The sequence below is a fragment of the Chelmon rostratus genome, chromosome 4 (assembly GCF_017976325.1).
Source record: "Chelmon rostratus isolate fCheRos1 chromosome 4, fCheRos1.pri, whole genome shotgun sequence".
Taxonomy (NCBI): domain Eukaryota; kingdom Metazoa; phylum Chordata; class Actinopteri; order Chaetodontiformes; family Chaetodontidae; genus Chelmon; species Chelmon rostratus.
Window position 1 is genome coordinate 9,981,424 of NC_055661.1, and position 23,908 is coordinate 10,005,331.

The 23,908-nt window shown below is 43.9% G+C and overlaps 1 protein-coding gene across 1 annotated transcript in view; it reads left to right on the forward strand.

Moving 5' to 3' along the window:
• Nucleotides 1-2,456: 2,456 nt before the first annotated feature.
• The window catches only part of kank4 (KN motif and ankyrin repeat domains 4), a 68,808-nt gene continuing 47,356 nt past the window's right edge, over nt 2,457-23,908 (forward strand). The window contains exon 1 of the mRNA XM_041936007.1: nt 2,457-2,629. The gene's annotated coding sequence lies outside the window, so the exon portion shown is untranslated. The remainder of the gene's footprint in view (nt 2,630-23,908) is intronic.

Sequence of the window (23,908 nt, forward strand, 5' to 3'; positions counted from 1 at the left end):
GTTTATTTTCGGGCTTGGTGATCAAGTGATGTTGCAGTAAGGGTGCTGCACAGTAGTGGATGGGAGTAGTTTACTTCCTGAGGGGGCTGTAGCCTTCGCAGTTGTGATAGTGATGGAGCTACAGCGTGCAATCACCATCACCATCCTCAGATTATGTTATCTTCGCAATCTCCTCCTCTGGGTTGGCTTGAACAGTACACGTCTTCACTAAATGAGAGTGCCAGAACCCCATGCCTCTTTGAAATTGGCCTGAAATTATCTCTAGGTCCCACATATGATGTTTGATAATTGCCTAATGAAATAGATTTCATTATAGATGTAATAACCAGCAGGTGATTTATCCAGCTGCAACAAGGAGGGCTGGTGGTGGAGGTGCTCTCTCACATCCCACAAACCTAACCAGGAGATGCATTATAAGGAGGGATTAGTGTGTTTCACTTCCCTCATCACCTTCTGATAACATCATTTTCCCAAGGGGAGCATCAATGTCGTAAGCTATATACTACACAAGGCCTTGTTTGTGATTGGCTATAACATTACACACTGGATGCAACAGGATTGTCAGACACTGAAGATGGTCAGTGAAGCAATGTAATGATGGATGTGATGGGTGTGTTCCTGTACTTATGGGAGTCCACTGGTTAAAGGAAAAACAAAAAGAAAAGCATCCACCTTGTTGATGATTTCTGAGACACTCCGTGATCCCATAAGAATTTAACCCCTAACCTGCTGTAGTAATGAGGCCCTTTCTCCATGCACTGAGCAGTGAGTTATCAAGGCAGGCTTTGTCCCAGGAGGCACGGAGCTCTGAGGTTGGAGCAGCAAGAGGTTGGAGGTGTGGCCGCCCGCAGTCTTGGCCCGTGGCATGAAACAAACCCCCCTCCAGCCTCCATCCACCTTCTCTCCCAGGAGGGGAACGCTGGAGGGAAAATGAAAGCATGGTGAGCGACAGGCAACGGTGCACTCCAAGAATGAGAAGCACGTCCTGAAGTTCAGTTTACCTCGACAACAAAACCCCTCTGTACACACACGCGTGCAAGTTTTTTCCCCCTTCTTTTTTGTCTATTTTTGTAGGCCAATGGTGTATAGCGACACTGTTAACCATTTAATCACACTAATTCCTACAGCCAGTCACTCTCACAAATAGAGCACACAAACACATGAAAACAGTTATATTAGGGCTGCAACTAACAATTATTTTCATATCAATTATTTTTTTATTAATACATTATAGAAAAAATGTGGGAACTACGCTTAGAACCAGATGAGAAGATTGACTCCACTTTCATACCCATACAATTAAAATGTGATACCTCCACTCATGACAGGTGGAAACCGCGAGCCTGGCTCTGTCCAGAGGTAACAAAATCTGTGCACCATCGTCAGGCAGACTTCGTTTCTTTTAGGCAGAACCAGGCTAGCAGTTTCCCCCTGTTTCCAGTCTTTGTGCTAAGCTACGTTAGCTGGATGCTGGCCATAGCCTTATGTACAGATATGAGGAACACACATATTTCACAAGATGTTGGAGTTTTTCTTTAATCATTGTATCTCCCACAGCCCAAAGCTAAAGGGTGTTTCATTCACAAGGACTTAAAACAGAGAAATGTAGCAAATCTTTGCATGAGAGAAGCTGGAGACATTTTTGCTATCAATGATTAATTGATTATTAGAAATTAGAAGTCTTCTGTGGTTCCTGTTAGTTAATTAATTGAGCTGTCATCACAGGTTATGGGACGTGGGAGGGATTTTTCATTCTCAGATTGTTTTATTTAAAGGATTTTTAGACGCTGGAAGTGGTAAAAATATCCTGTGTTTCATAAGAAAAAAGACAAAAAAAGTTATTTTCTCTTCTTTTTATCATTTTAACCATTGTGTGACCCCTCGGGACTCCTTGGGAGGGGCCCGACCCACAGCTTGGGAAGCACTTGATTCATCAACTAAATTTCCCCAGCTCTTGGACTTGAGGAAAATTTACTACAAGCACTGAACTCAACTCATTAAGCTCTGTGTTTGCCATGGATGCTGTTCTTGCTTTACTCTCCCGTCGGCTAGTTGTTTATTTTCGCTGACAACTTGTGTGTGAGTGTGTGTGTGCACGTGTGAGTAAAAGGGGGTTAATGAGATCCTTTCCGAGCGTATGCATGTGTGCATAAACCTCACATGTGCATATATCAGATCAGATCTCGGGCTGCACATAGGATTTGCCCCCCATCTCTCTCGCTGCATACTTTAGAGCATCTGAACAAGTCCCATTTGATGCATGCTGAGGAGGTGGGAGTATCCAGCCAGCCGCTCTGATGTTAGGAAGCAGTAACTCGTCCATCCTACTCAGTCTGCTCTCCACTCTCCCTGCTCTCCTGTTTCAGTGAAGTCTGTCTGCCCTCTAGCGTAGTATTCTCCTTTCACTCAGCGCTATTCATCACCGTCTAGGAAACATTTACACGAACCCACGCAGGTAGACAGAGCGCTGTCCTGGTGGACTGAAGAGTTTGCGTTCGGGTTTGGTAGACACAGATATATGTACATTACCTTGGAAAGAGTTAGAAAGTGGGGATCTGTAGCAGTGCTGTTGAGGCTGAAGTTGTCTCCTCGCCACATTTTTTCTGTCCCAAAGGACACAACCGCAGAGGTAAGGCGAGATTACTCTTTGCCTTTATTTTACTGTTTTGCTCTTATTCTTTTCTCAGCTGTTTATGGTGTTCATTTCTTGTGTGCCTCCTCTGCCACCCTCTCCTCTCCTACTCTATTTTCTTCAGGTATCTTCTGTCAGATATTGATTTATCATATTCAGTCTTCTCTTTTTTATTTGTATTCTTTTTTACTATTTATTTACTCCTATACCTTCTCAGTGCAGGTCATATTAATGCCATTTTTGGACTGAATTTACGTTTCCACATTTACAAACATTCCAGCCATGCTGTAACTCCAGTGTTTATCATCTTCCTGTCTCTTATGCTGATGTTTATTTTTTTGCTTTAAGCTTTGGGATCTTCTGCATCTCTGTAATCAGATGCTGGAAGCGGGCCATGCACCTACATATTGGTGCACCTATTCTTCTCTCTCTTTCTGCTCGTCTGTTTGTCTTTTACGCCTCTTTTGAGCAGTTTCTCAAGCCTTTTGTTAGCTGGGACAGGTTTTAGTGAAATTCCCTTCTGGCCTGACTAATGTCTTTCAGCTGGAGCCTGACACGCGCACATATGCATACGGTAACAACACACACATAGTGTAGGCAGCGCTCTAACCAGACAGTGGATGGAGCAGAGGAGAGATAGCATGCGATGGTTGTTGTTTAGAGTGATCATATATGCAACTTTTGCATGGTTGCTTCTTAACGATCTGCATGCATTCACTCTGCATCTTTGCTTCACTTGCCGTCCCTCATGCAAAACCTCCCTGTCTCTCTGTATTTCTACTCTTTTATGATCTGCATGTATTCACAGTTAGTCTTGGTCACTGCTGTGCTCGCCTGCCACGGAGCATTGGCCATGGTTGGTTGGCTAACCGCAGATACACAACATTAAAAAGGCAAAACGTTCTTGTTATGTGGTGCATGTTTACAGGGTGTCAGATTGCGTGCGCGTGTGTTCTTATGCTGCATTCACTGACATTAAGAACTCTCCGTCCACGCTCAGGTTAAAGGGCACATTGTTATTCACTCATACACACACACACACACACACACACACTGTCCTCCGAGATATGACTGACCCGCATTAGTGTGCAGTCCCCTGCTGTATGTGTGTGTGTGTGTGTGTTTATGTTTGTGTGTGTGTGTGTGTGTGTGTGTGTGTGATTTCCTTGAGGTGCAGAGAGTTGAGTCATAGCGGCTCATATGCTGGTGGCTGAGAGGCGTTCACTGTAATGATGCCATGATGTGTGATTTGCAAATAGACACTGTCTGTTGGAACCATGTATCCCTGAAATGTCAACTTTTCAGGAAATGAAAACAAGCAAAGCCAACTGTTTTTTTTAGCCCACCACCCATGAATTTTTAAGGTTTCTTGAGGGATGTGAGGAGGTTCTGTATTCCCAGATCTCATGGAATTTGCTAAACACATAGAAGAACTTGTAATCTGTTGATTAGAGTTGAAATATTAAAAAGATAAAGCAGAGTTACAAGGTTTGCGCTGCAATGACAACATTAAAATGTTAAAATTTGTTGTGAATTGAAAAGGCGTCAGGGACGGCAGTGTCAGTCCATCCACCACTTCAGTCCAGACTGAAATATGTCAATAACTATCTGATGGGTTGCCATCAAATTTAACACAGACATTCACAGCCCTCAGGTGATGAAGCCTGCCAACTTTGTCGACACCCTAATCTTTTCTCTAGCGCCACCAGCAGGCTGACTTTTGTATTTTTTTACTTTCACTTTGTGGTGAAATATCACAGACATCCACGTACCGCTCAGAATGAATTGTAATAACTGGTGATCTCTTGATTTTTCCTCTATTCTATGTCCAATATTGTGGTTTATGAACTAATGAAAAACCTACAAAACTAAACTAACTAAAACTAACTAAACAAGCCTCATTTGTGCAGTGTGTGTTGTGCTGATTAGCCAATGTTTGTATGCTAAACCAAGCCGATGAATACAGTAGCATGTTAGCATTGTGAGCACGTTAGCATGCATCTCTGTTCAAATAACCTACAGAAGGAAAAGCAAAAGCAAAGAAAATTTTCTGCAGTGGAAACCAGACCATTAAGGACTAAGCCTTTAGTAGATCTGTATAGGAAAGGCTTAGCAGTTTAATCTGATGGAAAGTGTATTGAAGCACAGAAACACACACACACACACACACACACACACACACACACACAGGGCCCACCCAGAATCTGCAGCCACTCCAGTGAGCATCTCGGGATGGCTGCTCTTTATGCAGAGCAAAGTGCAGAGCACTTGCTACTCTCCGTCTAACTAAACATGCTATGCCTCTCTCTCCTCGCCACCACACGCGCTGAACGAACACAGGCTGCTCTGGTCGTGTCGTTCGAGCTTGCGTGATGGTCACGATGGTGATTATACTAATTTGTTATTCCAAAGATCGTTGTCAGCTAAGAACCAGCACAGCACAAACCACATGGCACACAACACATCGCAGCGATGTGCGTGTGTCTGGCGTGTGGAGAGCAGTGTGTTGCAGGTTGTTTTCTCACTATAAGTGAGAGCAGAGATGGCCAGTAATGTGCATGTTGTGTGTGTGTGTGTGTGTGTGTGTGTAGTTGGCCGGTGCCAGTCGATGCCAGTCTGTGCTCTGTCTCGACTGGCCAAACGCCCGGCGCTCCCATGTGGTTCATATTGTCCAGACTTTCACATCCACCCGCTCCTCCTAAGGCTTCCCTGAACCTGTAAATGCTTTTGTTGGCCCACACAGCGTGAGTGTGTTTGTGCACAAACGTGTGTGCTAAGTTGATTGCTTAAAGGGATAAAAGGTGTTCGGTTTCTTACCGAACCGAATAATCCACTTCAAAGACACAACGAAGCTGGAAAAAGAAAGAATCTGTGAAGGCGTGCGAGAGCTTTCAGAAACACTTCCTTGCGTGTGTGCTTGATATTGAGCCATGCGGGGTGACACAGGTTGGATTTCTTTTTTTATTATTGTTTTATCTCCATACATAGATACTCTTTCATCGAACAAGTGGCAGAGCCTGGGCTAAGGAGCTTTAGGGCTTCTTAGCTGTGCTGTGGGAGGGAGAAGGACTCCCTAAACTCTCTGTCTGTGTCAGTCAAAAACCCCTCGCTGAGAACACACACAGATACATGAGAGCCAGGAGTCGGCACGCACACACGCTCACACACACCAGCTGAGCGAACGCCTAGGGATAGCACTACTAATCTCATTCTCTGTTGACACACTATTCCTCAGATGTGCCATGCTCTCACAGCTCTCTCTCACCACGTTGGTATCCCAAAGCTAGAGGTGTATTCGTTCCCATCAGTGTCAGCAGAAGGGTGAGTTCACACTGGGCCAGAGGTGTGTGTGTGTGTGTGTGTGTGTGTGTGTGTGTGTGTGTGTGTGTGTGTGTACTCTCTGCCCGCAGCACATCTGCTCTGCAAGCCACAGCTTCCCACAGGCTTTAAAAACAGTGGGACTTTGCAGAATTTCAGATAAAGTGGCTCTGTGGTCCTCAGATGGTCTCTCAGGGGTGGGGAGTAGAGAGGAAGAGGAGAAATTCTCTAAGCAATCTCATTACCTGGATCATCCAATACCAGTGGATCAATCCAGAACAAATGTTTTTTTCAGTTGAGTGTTAATTCACTTCATTTCAGGCATGTAGTCCATACCAAATACAGATTACAGACGTAGAGGAAAAGTTATAAAGCATGAAAGCAGAAATATTTGGATCCAGAGAAAATGATAACAGACAAAATGAGTGAGTTTGTACATGTCAGCGCTTTAGCCCCTGACAATTCATGAGTTTGTTGTTGCTGATGTTGATCCAGCCCCTTTTCTGGAAAGTAGCCAGCCAGCATTGAAGTCCTTGCCAAGGTAGGCAGATTTCTTTCTTTGCCCTGAAAGCACATTTTGTGTTTAAAGGAAAGTCAGCTGGCTTAGATCTGTGCACAGCACAGTCATACTGCAGACTCTGAATACGCTACACTTACTATCAGTTTGGTTTTGTTGGAAAACCAGTTTGATTCATGCGTGTCAATCAATTGAACAGGTGACACGTCCCAACTCAGGGACCCACCGTACCTGCCCACAGAGTTTAGCTGCTACTGTGTAGCATTTCTGACCTTTCTAGACATTAAACTGCTCCTTTGTGGGGTCATACTCTATACTGTACAGTCCTGTTGTTGCCAGAAAAGAGCAGAACAGGTAGCTGACGACTGACCAGTTTCCTCTCTTAGAATGGGAGTCCAGTGCAGCTGATCTGTCATCACACATGCCAGTTGTTGTATTTTTCATGTTAATGAGTCGTCACTATGTTTTTGCATGATGCCTTTCATCGTGTTATGAGCCGCAGGGCAAAATACATACCTATTGATCATCGTCCCCCCTTCCACCACTGGATTACAAAGCCTTTAAGCACAGCATATAAAAGCCACAGTGGAGCCCTGCAGGTGTCTTGATTTGTGCTGGCTAGGACCTTGTGCAGGCACAGGCTTTCAGGAGATAAAGCACCAAGTTTTATTGCAACTAATGACGCACAAATTGTGCTGTTATTGTGCCCTGTTTGATGTATTAAACATTAATGACGAAGAAATACAGAGGGTTTTTTGGTAATCAAAAAAAGTCCATCAGCTACGGATTCTTCAAAACAGCATTTCTCCAAATTTCTTGTTAGTGATGGAGAAGATGAAGGAAACATCCTTCTCTATGTTGTGTGTTGGAAGATCATGCTTTTAATATTTCTCGTCTGACATCTTTATCTGATTCTTCCTTCGCCTCACAGTCAGAACAATACCAGTGGGTCGCACTCAGATCTGACAGTGTTTCCATGTTTTGTTAAAATTTAATAATAGAGGTGCCAAGACAGTCATCAAACACCTCAAAGCATCGTCATGTGACGTATGCCTCTGGAAATCAGTCCAGCCTGTGAGCTATGATGTGCATAGTTTTGCATTGTTGTTGAGTTCAACAATAGTGCATGTGTTTTTGTGGAATTTCACTGGTGGATGCATGAGTGGGTGAGTTTAGCTGGACAAAGGTCACTGAGGTGGGCTGCAGGTCATCGCTGAGGCAAACTGGAGATCAGAGGAACAATAGAAGCTGTAAGGCGTGTTCTTTGGTTTCTGGTTGGGCGGGGGACACCAGCCTGGTTTTTGATTTGTAGTAAAACCATACACTCAGCACTGACTGTTGTGAACGCATCCGTATAAAAAGGTTTAAAATGTTTACAGAAAGGAAAAAGGATTAAATCATGAAAACAGTTACCATCTGCAGCTCAGACGTTTCCCAAAATGCCCCAAAAATAAGATGCTGCAAAACATTCCCAAAACTGCATAACATAATTAGATATTCACATTAAGATTATCTGCAATATCCACTGGTTTTTATCTACCTCAGACCATACTTTGGTCTGCAGCCAGTGAGCTAAACCATGTTGAACCCCGGTGTGGCCCTTAAAGGATAAGGGTCAGGATGCAGTGTCCAGTGAGTTAACATCAGAGCCGTGATTCATGCAGCCGGCTTTTCAGGTAAAATTTAAAACAAGGTTCTGCACCGCAGCTCAGCCCAAGCACCAGGACCGGACATTTCTCAAGGAGCAACGCCGAGGAACAATGGCTGGGTCCATCCTTACATTGTTTCCCTGCGCTGTATCCCCACCACTGCTCCTTAATGGGTTCCTGGCATTGACAGGCAGGAAAAAACAGAGTCTGTCGTGAGAGGAGTCGAGAGTGCAGGGAGCAACATGTGACTTCCTTAATGGAACCTTCGTCGCTAAATCCTGCATTGTGATTGGCTGGCTGCAGGAGGCAGGAACTTCCTGCCCGAGTGTTTTTGGAAGTGACCACTCCCTGTGAAAAGTCAAAGACTTACTGAGTGTGCGTATGCATGTGTGTGTTTGTGGGAGGCTGCTGTGTGTTTTGAGCCTGAAATAACCTTTGACTCTCTGAGCGTTTATTTGAATATTGAAGATGCTTGTGGGTGTATAAATATGTTGAATGTGGATACGGTGTAATGTTCTGATGCTAAAGCTTGTGGGAGTTTTGTCTAGTTGGCAGACTACTTGAGGTCCACTTCTAAACTCAAATATGATATAGACAGACATTAGTCACTGAGCCATATTGTGCATCTAATGCACTTTAACTGCACTGCACAGTTTGCTGGGAGGAGGTCTAGTTATGCTCATTCTTTGGCTGTGATCTTGTCCCATGCTGCCTTACTGCAAACTGCTGGTCAGTTTTACCGCATTTTGACCTCAGCATCCACCTGCTGGGTCTGATTAGAAGTTTTCCCAAGAGGTTTTTAAGTCTCCACCCTGTTGCACTGTATGCATGCAATGGGTGACAAGACCAGAGCCAAGACCTCAATTATCAAACACACATTATAAGTGTGCACTTTGAGATTTGTATTCAAATGTAAAGTGCGTTATAAATAAAATCTATTATTATTATTATTATTATTAAGTGTGTTCCATGTGATGCACAAAAACACACCAACACAAATCCTCCTTGACCTGACTCCTCCTGCTCCTGCTGACAGCAGGGAGTGACATGGAGAGATTGCGGGTGAACCACAACTATGTGAGAGCACAGAGTGACTGTGACTGTGACTGTCACTGTGGCTGCTGGACAATACTGGGAAATCTGAGGGATGCAGCCAAGTCAGTGGTTTGCAAAGTTTTGGTGGGTGTTGAAAATAGATCACAGGCTTCTTTTTCAGCGCACCACTCAATAGAGTGCTGCTGTTCGTTCCTGTAGACTGGTCACAGAGTCAAGATTGTATTTGTTACCTAAAAGTCAAAGGTTGAGACACTTCAACAGTCTGACCCAAAGTAAAACAATAGAGGAGATATATGTAACGGTCTATTAAGAGAATAGTTGAACAACAGAAAATTCATCAGGAACTTTTTTGTAATTGATTCATCATTTAAGTTAATTTTTAGCAAGCAAAGTGTTGAATATTTGATGCTTACAGCTTCTCAAATATGAAGATTTGCTGCTTCTCTCTGTTATATCATTGTCAGAAAAAATTGTCACAGGGATAAAGCACAAAGCAAAAAAACTGACCAAACGGACCAAACAAAAAGAGACTAGGAACTAGAACTAGGAAAAAGTGACTGATGGCTGTACTCAAAAACATACTACTATATTAGCAGTATGTGCTGATTTGGCCAAACTATAGTGTGTAGTATGCAAACAAAACCAAAATCTGCAGTATGCCAAAAATACCTGGATGTTGTACTGATTTGGCAAAAATCTCCAGTCTGCATGGGACCAGTATACCTCGCCTGCTCTGTGCAAAGCATAATGCAAAGCAGTAGAGCGGTCATGGGCAACCAGCCGGGCCAACAATTTTTTTTACAGTTCGTATGCTATTTCATTTCTAAATTCACTCATTCGTGAGGCGAGAAATCAACTGTCTAGATTTCAAACATTGCCAGTTTTACAAAAATTGACGACAAATTGAAAAAAATCCACCATAACTTCTGGAGATGAAAAGCTCCATAAGCGCCTGCAGGTGTAGCTAGCTAGCAGCTGGCCAGCCACCCTCACAGACCCTGATTACCCCACAGTCACACAGACCACTGCAGCCAACACAGCAGACTTCAGCAACAATGGCAGAGGAAAGCCAGGCCCGCAACTCATGCAGCCAAGTGGGAAATGTTCACAATATGACCAAACCAGCATGTGCATGAACATGAACAAAAATAACATAGATTAACATGCACCCAAGTATGATTGAAGCAGGATAACAAGGATAACAAAACGCTTCCAAAGCAACAGAAATACCACTACTCGTCTGACATTTGCAGTGAAGTCATGTGATAAACCTTTTTAGAGCTCAAGGGTATGCTGCACAGTAGTGGTGGTTTACCATTAACCGTGTTATTGTTTACTAAGCTTGGCCCAGCAGACTGCAAAATAAATCGGTTTAACCGTTTCATACTTCATACTACTACAAGAAACAAACACTATGCAGTCTGCAGTACAGTGTTCGTTGGCACATGTAGTAGGCCGAATACAGCCTATGAGTGGGAATGGGCTGGTTAAGTATCTGCAGGGCTGACAAGGAAATGAGACGCAGCCGAGGAGGTGGGCTGTGGAAGGCCTGAGAGGATGGGGCAGATGAAGGAAGTGGGAGCAGGTGTGTGGATGGGTGGAGCAGTCAGGTGATGTGGAAAGTCTGTGGACGGATGAAAAATGACCCATTGCTGTCATCTTCCAGTGCTGATTTGCGGCAGATAGCTGACCAACAGGCCTCTTGAATGTTGCAAATGCTGCAAATTGCATGGACGGACTGGTGACGCCGGACACACAGAATCGTCTCTGCCGGCACAAACCAGGCACGACCAATATCATCCAGTGGCAGAGCTGCAGCGCCAGCCGAGCTGTGCTTCCCATCGCCGAGAAGAGACGCAGCAGCAGTAGCGGTGAACTGCAGATGTAGACGTGTTGGTTTGTGTGTCTTCTTGTTTAGTTTGTGTGTTTGAGTATTTCATATTTAACATTTTAATCCTGTGAATCTGAGCATGAGTCACAAGCTGCTTTCGTGACTTGCCTCAGATCTCATATTTCTTTTCTACCTCACAAAATATATTTAGGCTCTGACACCATTCATTTAAAGGTCATTTGTGATGCTGCGAGCTGCCGAGGCTTCAGAGTTTGCTCTTGTGTGTTGCAGGATTTTAAGTTGTTTTCAGTGTATTCACATTGTATTTTTTTGAGTATTGGTGTGCTTTTTCGATGGGCCTCGGTGCACCTGGGAGTGCCGAGTGATGATTTTTGTGTCTGTCTCTTACTCCAAACCCTCCAACCTCATTCCCAGGCCAACAAATACACATGCTGTCTGCATCCGACAACTAATTCTCTCTACTGAAACTTTTATGTCTCCCATCTGCAAGCCAAAGAGAAAATTGGCTTTCTGGCACACTCCCTCTTCTCCATCCTCTCTCTTTCTCTCTCTCTCTCTCTCTCTCTCTCTCTCTCTCACAAACACACACACACACACCTCTGTTGTTTCTAAGGTAGTTATTGCTTTCCCAGAGGTTAAAGCGCGCACATTTGAGGTGATGGAAGTAAAGAAGAGCATAAGAGAAGCAGAGATGAAACAAAGATGAAAAGGAAAAAAAAGATGACAAGATGACTGAGAGCGAGTAGAGGGGAGAGAGAGGGGATTTTTTCGGTGTAAAAGAGTGCATTTGTGTGTGTGTGTGTGCGCGCACGAAGCTTGTTTGATGTTCTTCCCAGCTTTCAAACTAACTGTGGTGAGATAGCTTGTACTAATGGGTTGCATGAAGCTCAGGAATGTAGATCAACAGATGAATGCCTCACCGCTGCGTATGATGTGTGCTTGTGGTGTGAGAGAGTGAAATCACACACATGCGCTTGTAAGTTACCAGGTTATGAGCTTTCAGAGGCATGCGCGCGTGTGTGTGTGTGTGTGTGTGTGTGTCTAGGTTAGATCCTCGTGTGAGTTGCTGAGTGTTTGGCCTCTGCGGATCTGCTGCCTGACTGGGATTTAATGAGCCCTGAACCCTGTCTGCTCTTCCACCTGTGAGTGTGTGTTTGTCAGTTTCTCACAGCTCCTTGTTGGAGCTGCTAAAACACTCGTTTCCCAGCAGAGACCAGGTGAACACTTCTGTATTTCAGCGTGTTTGCCAGTGTTTTCCATTGTTGTATACATACACACTTGTGGTCAATATTGTTCCCAGTGCTGAACGTTCAGTAAACCAATATTGGAGCCAGGAAATGCAAGTCTGCCAGGCAGGTAGAGTTTAGTTAATACTGTTTAATAACTAAACTATGCATAATATGTTTATTTATATTATAAACTTCAGCTTGAAATGTCTAAAAAAGACACCTATGTTATATGCCTTGTTGAGTTGTGGACTTAAATCCAGAGAAATCAGTAATATATTCAATATATCCTTCGGCCAAACTTCCAGAGAGGCACCAGATGATATGTCAGAGAGTGAGGAAGGAAGTTGGTAAACTAGCTAGCTTAGCCACGCTATTGTTGACTATTGGGGCCCAATTAGTCATTTCCATCTGCAGTGGTGGGTGTTTAACGATCAAGACAACAACTCCCATGATCCCATGCTACTTCACTTCAGGTCATCAATGGCTGTCTTTTGTTTTTGTTGTGAACGTGACCCCCAGTGGCAAAAAAATAAGACTATTAAAATGTTTCCACACACCAGGTGCATCAATGAAAAAGTGTGTTGAATACATTTTGTCTCTGTGGACAAAATTAATAAAATCTGTGTGCTTTCAGGTATAGAGGCAGTGTGACATTAGCTCGCAACTGGGTTTTGCTGGGAACAGGTAATAGCATCCAAATGTTAGTAAAAAGGCAGTTTGTGGAGGGTAACACTTTTATTTGGTGGCAGGCAGGCAGGATCAGGCAAACAAACACAGCAGACTTGGCAGGCTGAACGTACACAGCTGGCAGGCATCAGGCAAGAGGCAGGCAAATAAAACAGAAATGGCTTGAAATCACGAACATTAGGCAAATTAGACTGGCAATACATGAAAAGCTAAAACTATCTATACATTAACTGTGTCCTAATTCTGGAGCTGCTTCCACTGAAGTATGCATTTCAAGATTGAATGCATCAGAATAGGTCGCAAAGGTTTCCCCCCTCTCAAGGCAGTTTGAGAGTTGCGGCCTGTGGTGCATCCTTCGCAGCCCCCTGTATCCTCAAATCCACTGTGCATCCTTTGAAGGAGGCAGGACTATTTGGTACTCAATTACAGAGACTCCAAAAAGAGAGTCAGAGGCATAAGAGGAGGGAGAGAGGGAAGGCGCAGGTGTCAGTGTGGCACAATCACACTAGATTGCAGCACTTGAACTGTCACACCCACCATGAATGACTCCAATCAGCGGGACTGGATCATCAGGGAGGCTTCTTCTGACTGACGATCAGGGCCCAGCGTTTGAAGCCGTTCATCACTGTGAAATCTAGCTCCTGAACTGAAATATCTAACACTGCTTTTAAATGTATTGTTTTTTTATTCCTCGACAGCACAAAAAGCGCAGAAAAAGTGCTTGGCGCTGTGTTGCATGCTGAGCCTGGATATACCGAGAGTGTGGTTATGAAGCGAAAAGGCTAAAATTCAAATATCTCTTCGCCAAATGTTCGAAAACTGTGACAAAACATACTTCTACATGACCGGCTACCCTATCTACTTCTATCTTCGTCTGGCCCCTGCAGCTCCAGAAGTTGCTGACACGGTGCCATTATCTCCCTGTTCTCCCCGGTAACTAAAATCCACAGACAGCTCTCCATGTCAGCCAATCAGATAACAGATAGCCCCTGATTTCGAGTCAGTGCTGCATGCCTTTCATCCGGCTGCTAGAAAGCATTTTGCTAGACAGATAGGATCCCACGGAGTGTTTACTGTATGCAGCATCTGAGGGACGGACATAATGAGAAAGAAGAAGAAAAAGAGGGATGATGCGCCTGATTTTAAGGATGAAGAAGTGAATGAAGGGAGGAGGATAGGAGGGGGGTGGGGAGGGGAGTAGATGAAAGCAGGGAGGCTGGAGACAAAGCAAAGGCAAGGATTGAGTAGGACTCAAGGAGGGAGGGATTATGCAAGGAGGGAGACAGAAACCTTCTTTCAGCTCCCCACTCTCATGTTAGCTATATGGCGGCCTGGTCGAGAGACATTACAGGAATAAAGGAATGAACGAGTGAGAGACGGAGAGAGAGAATGTCAGCAAAACATTCCAGAGGCCATGTTTTCCCCACTATCTGTCTTTCTGCCTGTATGTCTGCCTCCCCATCAGATATCAGTCAGCAGCGGGTTCCTGAAACACTGAGGCGTCTCTTTGCATCCAGCAAATCAGATGCAGAGAGATGGAGGAAGGGAAGGGGGGCGAGAGGAAGATTGAGGACGGAAAGAGGGAAGCGAGTGAGAGAGTAGAATCTGCATCCCTGATATACTTGGCATCTTAAATGAGGGTTTCGGTCGCCCCGGTGTACTCAGTCTCTGGAATACATTTCATTGCAGCGCGGTCATATTTCCTTAGCAACATTAGTGTAATGAAAGTCTCATCTGAGCCCAGACCAAGCCGCAGAGCAAATTAGTTTCCTCACCGCGACCATCGCTGGTTGTACCGCACAGAGAAGGCTTTCCTGTTCAAATTAGCCTGCTTGGTCAGCTGTCAGGGTGAATTATTTTAACCATGAAGTGTCATAAATGTTTCAGAGTTTCGTGGCAAAGCTACAGACGTACCGGCAACTTTAAGTTTCACAGTGCATGTGGATGCATACAACAGAAGCCAGACGTCAGTGCAGAGCAGGTACTCAACCAATGCAGAATATAATCAATGTCTAACTCTGAATGCAGCTCGGTTGCAGCCCTGGAGGAAGGTGCAGTAAGTGGACAGCGCTGCAGAAGTCAGGTGCACAGTGACTTATTTACACTGAAGAGCTGCACGCATTCGTGAACGCTTATCTCAGCAATGCAATTTCAAAGTTTTTACTTTCGGGCTTTGTGTCTTGTCTTGGCAGGATTTAGCTACATGCATATTTCTGTATTCATACCTTTACATTTATTTTGTTTTATTCCATTTCACTGTTTGTTTTCTTTATTTTACATTTATGCTTTTAGCCATGCCAGTAGCTTGGCTCCAGGAATGATGATCAACCTCAGCTATATTTTGTGAGTGTGGTAAGCATTGTGTCTACTGAACATCAGCACATTCACATTTGTGATCATGTTAGCATGCTGACGTTAGCATTCAGCTCAAAGCAGCCTCAGAGAGCCGCTGGTGTGACTGCACGCTCTGTAGTCTTGTTTCACAATAACAGTACTTCAGATGTACGGTGCCATCTGTGAGTATTTGGCCAGCGACACATTCTTGTCGTGTTGGCTCTGTACTCCAGCACAAATTAAATTGAATAATTACTGTGAGCTCACTTTTGTATTAATTTGAGTCTTTGCATTCATATTTGGATGAGTGGTCTTGGATTGTCAAGAACTTGGGGGACTGTGGATAAAAAATGTCTTTTTTAGAGGTAGGGCTTGTCTCTGACACTGAAAATCAGCCATTGTTCTCTTTTGAATCCATGGATTTCAGAGCCACACTGATTCCAAATGTCACCACCCAAATGGCTGCATGGCGTATTGCACCTGACAACTGAGAAATAGAAAAATGGTGAAAAGCAAAAAATGTCTGTTAGCGCTATCAGAACAGCGTACATCACACTTTGTTCCCGCTGTGTGGTCACGCTGTCTCCCAGTAGATGGCTAAAGCCAACACATGCTTTGCCAGCCTGCATCATGGCACAAGCGCTAACCAACAGTGACCCAGTGACGCTTTGTTTTTCTGTGTCACGATGCCACCGCTGTGCATTGTATGCAGCTGACTAAGCCGCTTCAGACCTCTCTGTGCGATGCGGCGATTTGGCCTCAACCCAGAGCCCCAGATTTGTCCTAAACCATTTCAGTGAGGACGGCTATGCCAACTGCGGTTTAGCATGGAGAGAAATAACTAGCCTGAGTAACAAACCCAATTTGTAACCGGGAACAAGCAGATGGGTCGTGCTCAGTTTGGTCCGGTCCTGTTGCCTCTTTCTGTGATTGCCTCGCTGTTTTGTACTCTTACCTGGCATATCATCGTAGGTGGCCGTCTGTTTATTTACTGTGAAAACATGCAGGCTCTCTAGCCAGCCTGCACATCTGTGTCTTTCATCTGCCAGTAGATTTATGGTCTTATCTACTGCGTAAGGTGTATGTGTTTCATCTCTCTTCTTCATCGACGCTGAAAACATGATTGTCTCCCTCATCTGCCCTCTGAGCTTTAAAAACATGCACACACACACTTGCATGCACAAATGGATGGAGAGAGGTCTGAAGAAAAAAGATGTTCTATCTCTTCCTGGCTTTTGGGTTATTTTTATCCTGAATGCTTGTAAACTATGTGTCTTCCTTTTTTCACGCACCTCTGTCCCTCAGTGACTTCTCTTTTCCTTCCTTTCAAATCTCTCTCTTTCTGCTCTCTCTCCGCTCCCTCCCTCTTTCTCTCCATCCATTCACCAGTGCTGTGTGAGAGGGAGGTTTGGAGAGAAGCAATGAAAGACTCCAGAGTGGGTTTTTCATCACAGACACATTCACGCACACAGTTCTCAAAATGTAGTGTGTGTGTATTGAACTGATGTGTTCGTGTGTGCTTCTCTTGCGTTCTGACAGTGTTTTCAGCAATTCACGTGTTCCGACTGATGAAATTGATTAATGTGCTTTGGATTGCTTAAATCGGAAGAATTTATAAATGTAAAAACTGCGTCATTCATCAAATTTAGAACCATTTCTGTCTTTGTGTGTGTGTGTGTGTGTGTGTGTGTGTGTGTGCAAGCCTTAAAAATAACCAGGATAAGTCTGTTACCAAGAAACCGTGACAGTGCATTTTAGATTTTACAAAGAGTGTGTGTATGTGTGTGCGTGTCTATGTGTGTGTGTGTGTGTGTGTGTGTGTGTGTGTGGGTGGATAGGTGGTTGCATGTATATAACTGGATGTGAATAAGAGCATGAATACACGCACACACACACACACACACTTGCTCTCTCTCTCTGTCTGAGCCAGAGTCAAGGCCTTTAGGGCTGCAAGTGTTCATACACAATTCATTGTTTAGTTCGATCGTTTAGTTTATAAACTGCCCGAAATTTCTGAAAAGGTTTCATCACAATTTCCCAGAGCTGAAGCTAACATCTTTAGATTGTTCCAGCCCACAGTCCAAAATACGAAAACATCCAGCAATGATCCAAAACCGAGAAAAAGCAGCAAATGTTCGTATTAGAGAAGCTGGAGCAGCGGGACGTTTGCCAACGTTTTGTCGGTCGATTGATAAGTCGACTAATGGTTTAAACTGTACTCCAAACGGCCCCCTTTTTTTTTTTTAACTTAAACTTTCATTTAATGAATTGAAATATAAAGCTAATCACTACAGCTGCCACCAGCAATAGCCACAAACGTAAATGCTCTTTTTCTTATTACTGTTAACATTTAAATGCATTGCCACAATTAATTTGCCTCGTCAATGAGAAAATCCTCTCTGCTGCATCTTGAAAATTGAATGAATTGTTGGTGGATTGAGCACAGGGCTGCTGAGTGGGGGCCCGACGTCTCCTCGCCGGAGCCCGGTTGACTCTTGACATACAGCTTTGTGGGGGTGTTTAACATGGTGGTGAATGGAAAGAGGATAAGCTGACAGGCAGAAAGAGCCCTCCTTTGATGGGATTAACACAGTGGCAGACAGGGACTAGTGCTTTAGATTGATTAAAGTGTAATCCTGGTGGATAATCATGCCTCCTGATGTGACATGTGTGGCCACTACTCTCATACAGTACCCCCATCTCTGTCCCACACACACAAACAATCACGCTCTTTGTGCTCTCGATGTCGGATTCTTTCTTTCCCATTTCTTATTATATCTGTCCTTGACTATTGCTTCTCAAAAAAGGTCAAGAGTAATGGCGAAGATATGGCAAAGAAGGGAGATGGACACTCTAGCTGTCATGTCATCTGTCACTCACAAACAGAGAGCCTGTGTCCACTATCACTCCCTCATTCGCTCATCCACCACACGGCAAACATGCAGTAGTTTATTCTACAGTCGGTCATAAATCATCATGATTTTGCGCCATCGCTGACAGGTGCATCGCTGTGATTTACACATCCACTAAAAGCAAAGTGCTGTAGGCAGATTTTTCCCTCCGTGCTGGGGACATCGGAGGGCAGTCACCAATGGCATACGTTTGACACTTTGACACTCAAATAAAATGGCAGAAAGTAAATGTAGCGCTCTAAGCGCGAGTGACTGTCTTTTTCAGTGTGTAAATCCCTTTTTGACATGAACATGGGTGGACTTTTGCAGCAGGTTTGGCTGGGCACTCCAAATGCATGTTTTTGGTCCGAGTTTGGCTCAGTATTGTTGTTCCAGTTCCAGCTCCAGACTTCTGAACTGTTCCTAAATGCCCATCAGTTACTGCCGTTGCTCAAATATGAGCAACAGCATAAAATTGCAACGCCAGGATTTGCTGCTTTTCACTGAAAATCCTTCACTATTTTCTGACTTTTTATAGACTTAGGTTAATGATAACTCAATGAACAAATAATCCTTAGTTTCAGCCCTAGGTGACAATAAATGACCCATTTATAGTCTCTCTGTTTTGTATAGCCATGAACACTCTGAACATTGTCCAGTTTTCCATGCTTCGTTCCCTGATGTGTGATTCATGGGAACATTGTGCATGTGGAGCACTTGCAGTATGGAACTGAGGTCAACTATCAGTAGTTACTCAGGCATTATCATGATTGGGGGGGGGGGAATCTGAGCTCTGCGGAGTCTCTGTGTGATAGCCTGGAGTATGGGAACTGGCTGCAGCCCAAAAGAGGAAGAAGGCTATTTATTTTACGTTCGTACAACACGTCCATGGTCTGGATGAATTCAGCTGTAATGCATTCGTCATGTTCTGAGGGAGATTAAAATGTGATTATGGTGGGTTTTGTGGCAACTGTGTGGTTTAGCTTTGGGTATGGGAACACAGTTTGCAGCCTGTAAAGTAAGATCTTGAACTTTTATTCATACTCTGAACATTTACACTGGGGCTTGTATAAGAAGGAGGAAACTGTGGAAACTGTAACAAATTGGGTAGTGAGAGACTAATAAAGAACAAAAAGTGGATAGTGGTAATTAGGAGAGGAAAATCTCCCCCTTCACACAACAATCACACAGACATAGTGGATGATTTTGCAGAGTTAGTCACTATAATATTTCCGCTTATTCATTTTTATCTCACCTGCACAAGCTGTGCATTTCTCTCCCCTGTTTCCTTTTGCTGAAAGATTTCATAATAGCAACTCAAGTGGTGACATCTTATCCTGGCAGACAAAGCAGGGGACTGGAAGGGAAATCAATTTTGAGAGAATAATATAGAGCCGAGATATGAGAGTGCATGCTGGTGTGTGTCGAGCTGAGGCGACAGCGTTGTGGTTGACCCTGATTCTGCCGCTATTCTCTGCTCATCACGGAGGAAAGAAAGCCCTCGTTGGGCCATATTTTGCATGGTAGCATATGGAGGCTTGTCAGCATGTGCACCGGTGACGTTATGTACCCATATGTTGTAATCTTGATGAACACAGGATCATGAAGTCGGCCTGCCTGCTGAAATTGTCCTAATTTGCTACATGACTTTAACACTTTTCACATCATTGCTTTTGAGGTTTTTCTCTGGATCATTTGCTGAACCTCTCTTCACCCCTCTTTCGCGCACACACACGTGCGCGCACACACACACACACACACACACACACACAGAGTTCATCTTAAGCCATCTGTACTGTACAGTATGTTTCTGGCCATCTGCTCTCTCAACCTCTTGACAATGGTCTAAATGTTACTCGGTGCTTTGGATGGAGCAGATTAAACTTTTTGACTTTGTTGTTTTTTCCCCCCACATCACTCACGGTGTGTGGTAGTAAGAGGCTATAAGGTAACAGATGGGTTTCTCACATCAGCATCATGAAAAGAGGGGGATAGTTTAATTTGAAGGGCACTTCCCTCAAGGTGATTTTCTGATAAACATACAGCGCCGGTTTTTGTATTGGTTTACTAATCCGTTGCATCCTGTGCTATGATCACCTCAAACAGCATGGGGGGGTGTAGATGGATGGGTGGAAGGATGGATAGATGCATGTGTTTGTCCCCTGCTCTTATCAGATGTCTGTCTGTGACATAGAACAGCTTTAATGCATATTAATGGCATCATGTCTGCCTCTTTTCCTGCATCAGTCATACTTTTTCCATTTGCAACTCTGCATTATTTAGGGGAATGGCAACTTGTTGGACACTTTCACTTTAGGAAGAGTTCAACATTTTGGGAAATATGATAATTTGCTGGGTAGATGGATAACTCTAATTAAACTCACCAGTTGGCCTGCATTTCTGTTTGTGTCTTAGATTAAATGAACATGATGCAGTATGTTAATTAGTAAACTTTAAGAGACTCTGGTAGGTAGGCTGATTTTTTAGTGTTGGACAGAGCCATGCTAGCCATTCTGTCCTGCTTACGATCTTTATGCTAAGCTAAGCTAATCGCCTCCCGGTTCTAGTTCTTTACTTAAGGCACAGACATGAGAGAGGTGTCAGTCTCCTCATTTAAGATTTGAACAGAAAGCAAGTCAATTTCACTTGTTGAACTATTCCTTTAAGACTGTCAGGTACTCATATAATCAATCCTTCATGAAGCAAAAATGCTGAATAATTGTGTGCTACGGACTTTCAAACTTTTAAAGATTTGCTTGCTTCTCATTATTTCATATCGTTGTAAATTAAAAGCCTTTGGGGTTTTTTTATGCACAAAATAATTGGAAGACATCACTCTGGGCTATGGGGAGCTGTGATGGGCACTTATCATTGCTTGACATTTTAACGTGCTAAATGATTAATCAATTAATTTCTTGCTGTGCAGCTTGATTAAAAATTGTTTAATATCGTCTCACTGTGAGCTGGTATTAACTATAATCTATTTTTGATTTTAATAGAAAGGGGGATATTTAAAGTCTTCAGCTTTTTTTATTTAAATGTTTTTCGTTGCTGCCCCTCATGTGTTCAGATTCAATCTCCGTTGACTCCCCTGTCCTCTTCACTTAGCCTCTTCATCTTGACAAGTGTGAAGGTCCAGAAAAGGCACTCAGCAATGTGTCCAGCTCTCCCAGCTGCAGGAAGCAACCTTATTTTTACTAGCTTGCAAAGCTGTAATTTGAAAGTAACTTTTACAACTCTGGCAGGCTGGCAGCCAAACCATGTATGTCCCACGTTAGTAGTCCAGTGCCAGTGGGGAACGAGAGAGGATTAGCATGAAGTTGTCATGGTTGTGGCCACAGCGGTGAGGAGCGGTCGGCGTGAAGAGATCCAAGGTATGAAGCAGAGACAGGTTCGAGAAAAGGCCAAGTGAGCACTCAGTCCAGGAGCTAAAAAAAGAGAGGCAGGAAACAGGCATGGCTTCATTCCATCTGCTGAAGACAGAGACGGTTCTGGTCCTTTGAAGAGCAGGGGAATCCCTGTGAGGTGACCAGCTCCCAGAATCCTTCTCTCTGCAAATTTCCTGTTTGTGTTTCCTCTTCCCTGAACCGTATGATCGTGACCTTACAGCACGATCTTTGACAAACAGAAAATCATTCCGAAAATGCTTTTGTGGTTATGTATCAGCAGGAGAGAAGTGGAGGAGATAAGGAAAGCTCTGTCCTTCCTCAACAAATGCCACAAAGTTGCCCTTGAGCTGGGAACTAAACTGAACTTAAATCCCAGCAGCACCAGTAAAACTGTCCATTGACCACACCAGCCAGCACTCAGCTGTATCTGACACTTCCTAAATGTTGAACTGTCCAGTGTGGATGAAAGCATACATGTTCAGCAAAACCGTTCCCTGCATTACGAATGTACACTGATTTCCTTTATATTTTCACTTTGTGTATTTTCTCCTGTGCTCTTGGACACGTGAAGTCACATTAAATCCACACTAGATTTACTGACAACACCATCAGGGAGATAGAAAGGGATTTTTTTCTGTAATAATGTTGATCTTTGGTAATGCAAAATATCGCAGAGCAAATGATATTCCAATGAGGAGGCACATGCATGAGCAAACGCTCCGAGCCAGCACAGAGGGTTGCCTGAACACGGCCAAGTTTTCACAGACCATCATGGCCTGTTCTTTTCCCATTTGAGCGCCTTCTGCAAATGCCTCTTTTTGGAAAGCAACACGACTTCATCAGTTTTCTCCTTGGCTGCCAGGAGGATAATTTGATTTGTAAAAATTGCCTATTTCCTTGCACATGTAAAAGCTATGTTTTAAGTTTAGGTTATCACAGCGAAAGCATTGTGTGTCTCTCTGTTACCCTCTGTATGCTGGCTTTGGAAAGTACACCAGGGATCAGAGAATCCAACCTTAATTTGCAACATGTCTTTTTATTAGCTCTATATTTACTTCAAGTGCAAGGATATCAAATTATGAAATGTTCTTCCTCACGTCCAATTTCCCACTTCCTTCATCTACATCCTTTATAAACATCAGAACCGCCTCAAAGCGGCGTGTCTGCCTCTAGTCAGCCAGCCAGCATTTTGTTTTAGAGTCCTCTCTGCTGCCCGGACAAAGTCTGTGTTTCTAAATGAGCTCCCTCCAGGCCAAACCATATTGTGTTCTTTCCATTTGGATTTTCTAGCTGTCATTGTGTGTGAATGTGCAGTTGACTGACCCAGTGCCCGTGTCCTGGTCTGACTGTGCCTTTCTTTAACAGAGCCTTACGAAAACCCACATTAATGGTCTCTTTTAGTTGAAGTCACAGCAACTGAATGTGGAAGCCAAAGCAAAAGTGCCTAAAGCTGCAATTCCCCTAATCACCTCTAGATCCTGGCTCCGATCAACTCTGACTGCACTTGAAGTGAAGGGGAAAACTCCACCTTCTCTTATGGGAAATATGAAGTCAGTACTGTAAACATTTTCTTTGAGAAACGGAGGCATACTTATTGATTCACAGATGTTCCGGTCTGTCACACTCAAAGCAACTAACAAGATGACAGTTGGCGAGAAATCCAACTCCGGGCTTCAGAACATCCCCTCGGGAATCTGCAGGGACATCACGGGGCCACCATAACGTTTTTTGTCAGTGTTGCGGGATCCCGTGTTAGGATTCAGCAGCAGCGGAGAGGCAGCGTTGCAACCACGTAAGAAGTGGCTAAATCTTCATCCCGACCCACAGTTTTATGAGGAGGCTCGAGTCGACTCAGTGCTCCCTCTGCTGTTAGATTTGCTTCGGAATAAAAACGTCACCCAGCTAGTTTAATTTTAGCCGCAATTAAATTAAAACCAGTTATTTTGTTTCAGATGCCAGTCCATAATAATCTCACAAAGCAAAGCAGAAGCTTACCGCCTGTGTGTCTGTGCGTACATGTGCGTCTTTGTCTTGCCGACTGTAACAATGTGTGTGTCTGTGTGTGTGACGGAGACACAAAGAATGTGTGTCTGTCACTTTTGAATCTTCCCCCTTTGTCCCACAGTGAACCTAAATACACCCATTTTCATCTCGCCGTAGTAGCAGTTCAAGCCTATTTCGAGAAGCTGGTAATTTGGTGAGCTTTGGAAACAAAATGATGCTGGAGGAGCTGTCTTTGCACTCTGTCTGTCTGCTTTCTCTCTCTCTCTCTGTGGTTTAGACTGGCTGATATGGAGATCTGTGCGGCTGAGGTGAGGGAGGAGGGATTGGAGCATGTAGGCCTTTGTGTTTTT